Source organism: Myotis lucifugus, unplaced genomic scaffold, assembly GCF_000147115.1.
Source record: "Myotis lucifugus unplaced genomic scaffold, Myoluc2.0 scaffold_384, whole genome shotgun sequence".
NCBI lineage: Eukaryota > Metazoa > Chordata > Mammalia > Chiroptera > Vespertilionidae > Myotis > Myotis lucifugus.
In genome coordinates this window covers 642825-648989 of record NW_005871432.1, presented here as the reverse complement: position 1 = coordinate 648989, position 6165 = coordinate 642825, and the positions used below count along the sequence as shown (strand labels likewise).

Genomic DNA, 6165 nt, shown 5'->3' with positions numbered 1-6165 from the left:
ATACAGCAAACACACTCTGCAGGTTTTAAGTCACTTGGGAGACTACAAAGACATAATTTGCTCCTGCTTCTTTAAGACACTATATTTGGGGGATCACCTGCTCAACCAAGACCAAGGGTACAGAGGTTTGCCTGTGTGGTCCCCTCGACAAGGCCCCGAGGTGGGAGCCTGGGGGACAGCAGCCCCAGAGAGGAGGCTCCGAGAGGCAGGGCTGCTGAGCAGGGCACCACGAGGTGGGGTGCCACCCCATTCTCAGGTGAGGACTAGCACTTCAAGACCAAGCCTCTGGGTCTAAAGTGACAGGAATGGGACGAGCTTTCTGTCTGCAGATGGGCAGCCACTGATGGAGCCGCCAGGGGAGGCCTGGCCACCCAGACACGCTGCTGTGCTTGTGGACACACCGCGAAAAGGGTGAGCTCAGGATTCCCAGTGGAAAGGAGCAGAAAAATAAGTTCTTAAATAAATTATTCTTTAAAAGTTTCAACATCCGTATGCATTAAGAAAACCCAAATTCAGCCCTAACCAGTTTGGCTCAGCGGATAGAGCGTCTGCCTGCGGACTCAAGGGTCCCGGGTTCGGTTCAGGTCAAGGGCATGTACCTTGGTTACAGGCACATCCCCAGTGGGGAGATGTGCAGGAGGCAGCTGGTCGATGTTTCTCTCTCATCGATGTTTCTAACTCTTTATCCCTCTCCCTTCCTCTCTGTAAAAAATCAATAAAAATATATTTTAAAAAAAAGAAAACCCAAATTCAAAGCCCAATACATAAAAAAGATCACATTTAAGAAGTGATCTTTTCCTAAGTTTTTTACTACTATGTTCCTTTATATCTTACTGAAAATACATATTTTTTAATTCATAGGAAATTTGCAACAATCAATTATATATTTTTGCCGCAAAGAAAGAGAAAATCTCAACCAAATTTTAACAAGTAGAAATTGCCCCAAACCCTATATACTCTCCTGTAGTGCAATAAAATTAAAAATTAATAAAAGGAAAATCAAATACAATATAAGCACTTGTAAGTTATACAACATTCTTCAAAGCGGAAACTAAAACTTCATTCACAGGCCCTTTTAAACGTAGTGGAAACGAGCACACTGTACAGTAATAGCTTTGCACTATGGCCAGTGCTGCAGCCAGAGCCAAATTCATAGCCTTAAATGTTTTTACACCAGAGAGAATGAGAACTAATGAGTTTACATTCAAATTAAATGTTTTATAAAACAAGAAAAAAAAAAGGGAAGAATTGATAAAAGCAGAAATTCATTTGAAAGCAAAAACATCATAGGAAAATGTAAAAATAAGAACATCAGTTGGTACTTTGAAAAGACTAATTCAATGGAAAGATCTTTAATAGAACAAAACAAAACACAGGAAGATGGCAGCACAGGTAAACACCTATACTCGCCGCCTCCCACAACCACATCAAAATTACAACTAAAATACAGAACAACCATCATCCAGAACCACTGGCAAGCTGGCTGAGTGGAAGTCCTACAACTAGAGAAGGGAAGAAAACAGCACTGAGATTGGTAGGAGGCACAGAACTGGCTGGTCCGGCACCACATGTGCCACTTTTTTAATTGGGAGGGAGATTGTCTCTGCAGAGGCCGCCCAGAGGAGCAAAGGGTCCCAGCCCCACACCAGACCTCCAGCCCAGGGTCCCAGAGCTGGGAAGAGAAATCCCTACAGGCAGTAAGAACCATGGGCTAGAGAAACCAGTGCGGATTGGGGCTCAGTGACAGAGGCTGCTAGAGACCCAGCTGTTCCTCTTAAAAGACCAGCACCACGAACTGAACTTACAAGGTCCTGCTTCCTCTGAGCTCCAGCACTAGCGCGAGTCTCTGGGGAACACAGACACGGGGAGGAACTGGATTGTCTGGCATCAGGGCAGGAACTCCGGGGCGGCTTTCTCCCAGACAGAGGTTCTCTCAGGGATAATTTTTCCTATGCTGGGACCTCCCCAGTGTCAGTGTCAGACCATCCAGATTATAACTCTACACATCCATAAAGGACACACTCAAGGGGCAGACTCAGTGAGTACCAAAGACCCACTGAAGCAAGTCCTGCTCCATAAGGGTGTCTCCTGGGCAGCAGCTCTCCCACTGTACTCGCAGCTGGTCCTCACAGCCAATTGGCCTGGAGGTCAATTCCTCCCAGGGATACCAACAGCAATCAAGTCTCAACTACAACAAGATTGTGCTCACAGCCCACAAAGGAGTGCACCTAGAGCTCCCAGCTCAGGTGAGTGGGGAGGCTGAGCCACCGGGCCCTATAGAACACCTACTACACAAGGCCACTCTACCAACTCAAGGAGACACAAAAGCTCTACCCAATACATAGAAACAAACACAGGAAGCAGCCAAAATGCGGAGACAGACATGTCACAAATAGAAGAAAGCCAACTACTGGATATAGAGCTCAAAACCACAGTTATAAGGTTACTCTAGAATCTTACAGAAACCTCCAAAAAAATGGAAAAGGACCAGTTAGAAATTAAGCAAACACTGACTGAAATAAAGAATAATATACAGGGATTCAACAGTAGAGGATTCTGAGAATCAAATCAATGATTTGAAATATGAAGAAGTGAAAAACACCCATCCAGAAAAACAAAAAGACAAAAGAATCCAAAAATATGAAGGTAATGTAAGGAGCCTCTGGGACAACTTCTTGCATTATGGGAGTGCCAGAAGGAGAAGAGAGAGAGCAAGATATTGAAAACCTATTTCGTGCTTGCTTCGGCAGCACATATACTAAAATTGGAACGATACAGAGAAGATTAGCATGGCCCCTGCGCAAGGATGATATGCAAATTCGTGAAGTGTTCCATATTTAAAAAAAAAAAAAAACCTATTTGAAGAAATAATGACAGAAACTTCCCCTACCTGGTGAAAGAAATAGACTTACAAGTCCAGGAACTGCAGAAAGTCCTAAATAAGAGGAACCCAAAGAGGACCACACCAAGACACATCATAATCAAAATGCCAAGGGCTAAAGACAAAGAGAGAATCTTTTTTTTTTTAAATATATTTTATTGACTCTTCACAGAGAGGAGGGGAGAGGGATAGAAAGCTAGAAACATCGATGAGAGTGAAACATCGATCAGCTGCCTCCTGCACGCCCCCTACTGGGGATGTGCCTGCAACCAAGGCACACGCCCCCAACCGGAATCGAACCCGGGACCCTTGAGTCCGCAGGCCGATGCTCTATCCGCTGAGCCAAACCGGTTAGGGCAGCCGTGGGCAAACTACGGCCCGAGGGCCGGATCCGGCCCGTTTGAAATGAATAAAACTTAAAAAAAAAAAGACCGTACCCTTTTATGTAATGATGTTTACTTTGAATTTATATTAGTTCACACAAACACTCCATCCATGCCTAGACCTTACCCCGGGGACCCTGCTCCCCAGCCTTGGGGTTTAAACGCCCAGGCCACAGTTTGACCCATTACTCCAGTCACTGAGGAGAGAGCCGGCAGCTGGGCCGGTGGGAGGACCTCGCCTGCACTGAGCTTGGAGCCACTCACGGAGGATGCTGCCTCTGACAGCTCCCCAACTCCCACCTCGGACATGGAGCAGTCATCTGGGGGGCACGAGTTAGCCCTGCCCTACGCCTGGGCCCAGGCGCACCAAGAGCGTGAGTGACTGTATGTGTCCTGGGCTGGCACAGAGCAGGTGCTTACCCAAGCTTGTTGAACAAGGATGAGCAGCGGCCTGGGAAGAACCAATGAGCTCACTGACCTGCGGTGATAGCCGTGCTGGCCGCTGTTTAGAAAAATGAGAGATGAGGTTCAGCCCGGCCGGTGTGACTCAGTGGTTGAGCGTCGACCTATGAACTAGGAGGTCACGGTTTGATCCCGGCTAGGGCACATGCCCAGGTTGCGGGCTCGATCCCCAGGGTGTGGCAGTGCAGGAGGCAGTCGATCAATGATTCTCTCTCATCATTGATGTTTCTCTCTCTCTCTCTCTCTCTCTCTCTCTCCATTCCTCTCTGAAATCAATAAAAATATTCAAAAAAAAAAGAAAGAAAAAGAGATGAGGTTCAAACCTAAATGAGCTCAACCCACATTTATTTATTTTATTTTTTCAAATATATATTTTTCTTGATTTCAGAGAGGAAGGGAGAGGGAGAGATAGAAACATCAACGATGAGAGAGAATCCTTGATCAGCTGCCTCCTGCATGCCCCACAACTCCGGGGCACATACCCAACCAGGAATTGAACTGTGACCACCTGGTTCATAGGTTGTTGCTCAACCACGGAGCCGTGCCAGCCGGGCTACCCACATTTATTTAGAGACTAAAGGGCCTGCCTCTGTAGCAAATGAAAAGATTCATCAAATCTTTTGTCACTTGTAAAACATGGACAGCCCTAGCCGGCTTGCTCAGTGGATAGAGCATCTGCCTGCAGACTTAAGGGTCCCAAGTTTGATTCCAGTCAAGGGCAAATGCTTGGGTTGAGACTCAATCCCCAGTAGGGGGCATGCAGGAGGCAGCCAATCAATGATTTTCTCTCATCATTGATGTTTCTTTTTTAAAAAAAATATATTTTATTGATTTTTCACAGAGAGGAAGGGAGAGGGATAGAGAGTTAGAAACATTGATAAAAGAGAAACATCGATCAGCTGCCTCTTGCACACCCCCTACTGGAGATGAGCCCGCAACCAATCGAACCTGGGACCCTTTAGTCTGCAGGCCAATGCTCTATTCACTGAGCCAAAACAGTTAGGGCTCATCTTTGATGTTTCTATCTCTCTCCTCCTCTCCCTTCCTCTCTGAAATCAATAAAAATATATTAATAAAAAGTCTCTCTATATAAAAGGCTAATATGCTAAGTGTCCGTCCAACCAGTCGCTATGATATACACTGACCACCAGGGGACAGACGCTCAATGCAGGAGCCGCCATGACGCACACTGGCCATTTACAAAGAAACGGCACTGCGGACCTGGCACCGACAAAGCAACACTTGGCTTCCCCCAAGTGGACACAGGTCCCGCCACTACTTCAGAGCGACACCCACCAAATTGCAGCGGACACTGCCGAGACCCCATGGCACAAAATGTGGCCCACAGCCCAGCCCGGAAACGGTGGCTGTGGGTGCCAGGTAATGATGTCATGTAGCAACGCCAGCTTCCTCTCCCTAGTGACTAGCCTCCTTGGAGTTTCTTCAGCCCAGGAACACGACTTACTTTATAGCCAGGTGGAAACATTTTACACTTTAACCAAATGTCTATGAAGCATTTTCTCATGCCTCACCTCATTTGATCCTCACAGAAGGTAGATAGGAGACTCGGTGGAATCCTATTTTCTTTTCATTAGCCGGAAAATGGAGATTTAGAAAATTTAGAAACTTGACCCAACTGAAAAGAAGAAATGGTGGACCTTGAAAATGACTTCAGGTTTTCTCACTGCACAAAATATAGTCAAACACTGCTGTAGTTAAATATTTCACCCCTTGTCCTCCCTGCATAATATACAATAATATTCTGCTTTGTGTTGATATTTACTGCTGTGTTGCTGACAATTACCTGAAAGAGAAGTTGGGGCACTTCACTGGGCTGGAAAAAGTTTAGCTACATCAGAAAGCAGGTCTAATTAATATATAAAAAGCTAGGTTGACTCATGCATGCGCGATACATATAGAGCTCTCGCTGGCGCTAATCGCATGTGTGTGTTTTGATCTGTCATTGTCAATCATGAATTTGGTTGACACGTCTATTATAGAGAAGGAGCAAATAGTGATATTAAAATATTTCTTCTAATTAATTTCCTTTCAATGTGCACGAATCTGTGCACTGGGCCACTAGTAAATAAATAAAACATGGACAGTAATTCCCACCTAAAAGGATCCAAACACCAGGCACTGGGCTTGGCCCATAAAAGCTGCTCGGTAAATGGTGACCAATATTATTCTCTTGAAATGTGAAACAAAGAGGCAAGTACGAAGAAAGCCACTTGGTCAACAGGTATTGCTCACTCACCACCATGCCAGTGACGAGGTGCCTGCTCCATGGCCCGTGAAATCACTTTAGGGAAAAAGACGACTAAAAACCAGAGTGAAAGGGCCTGAGAATGTCTGAACTGTGTTTGGAACACCCTAAAAACAAAGTTTCACTTGATCTGACTCGTTACTGCATCTGTGCTAGCGAGGGTGGTCTCTCTG

The 6165-nt window shown here is 45.7% G+C and overlaps 1 non-coding gene across 1 annotated transcript; it reads left to right on the top strand.

The window, feature by feature from the left end:
* The first annotated feature begins 2734 nt into the window (after positions 1 to 2734).
* Positions 2735 to 2841, top strand: LOC111823071. The gene has a single exon (XR_002826054.1). It is a non-coding gene; the product is annotated as a U6 spliceosomal RNA (small nuclear RNA).
* The last annotated feature ends 3324 nt before the right edge of the window (positions 2842 to 6165 follow it).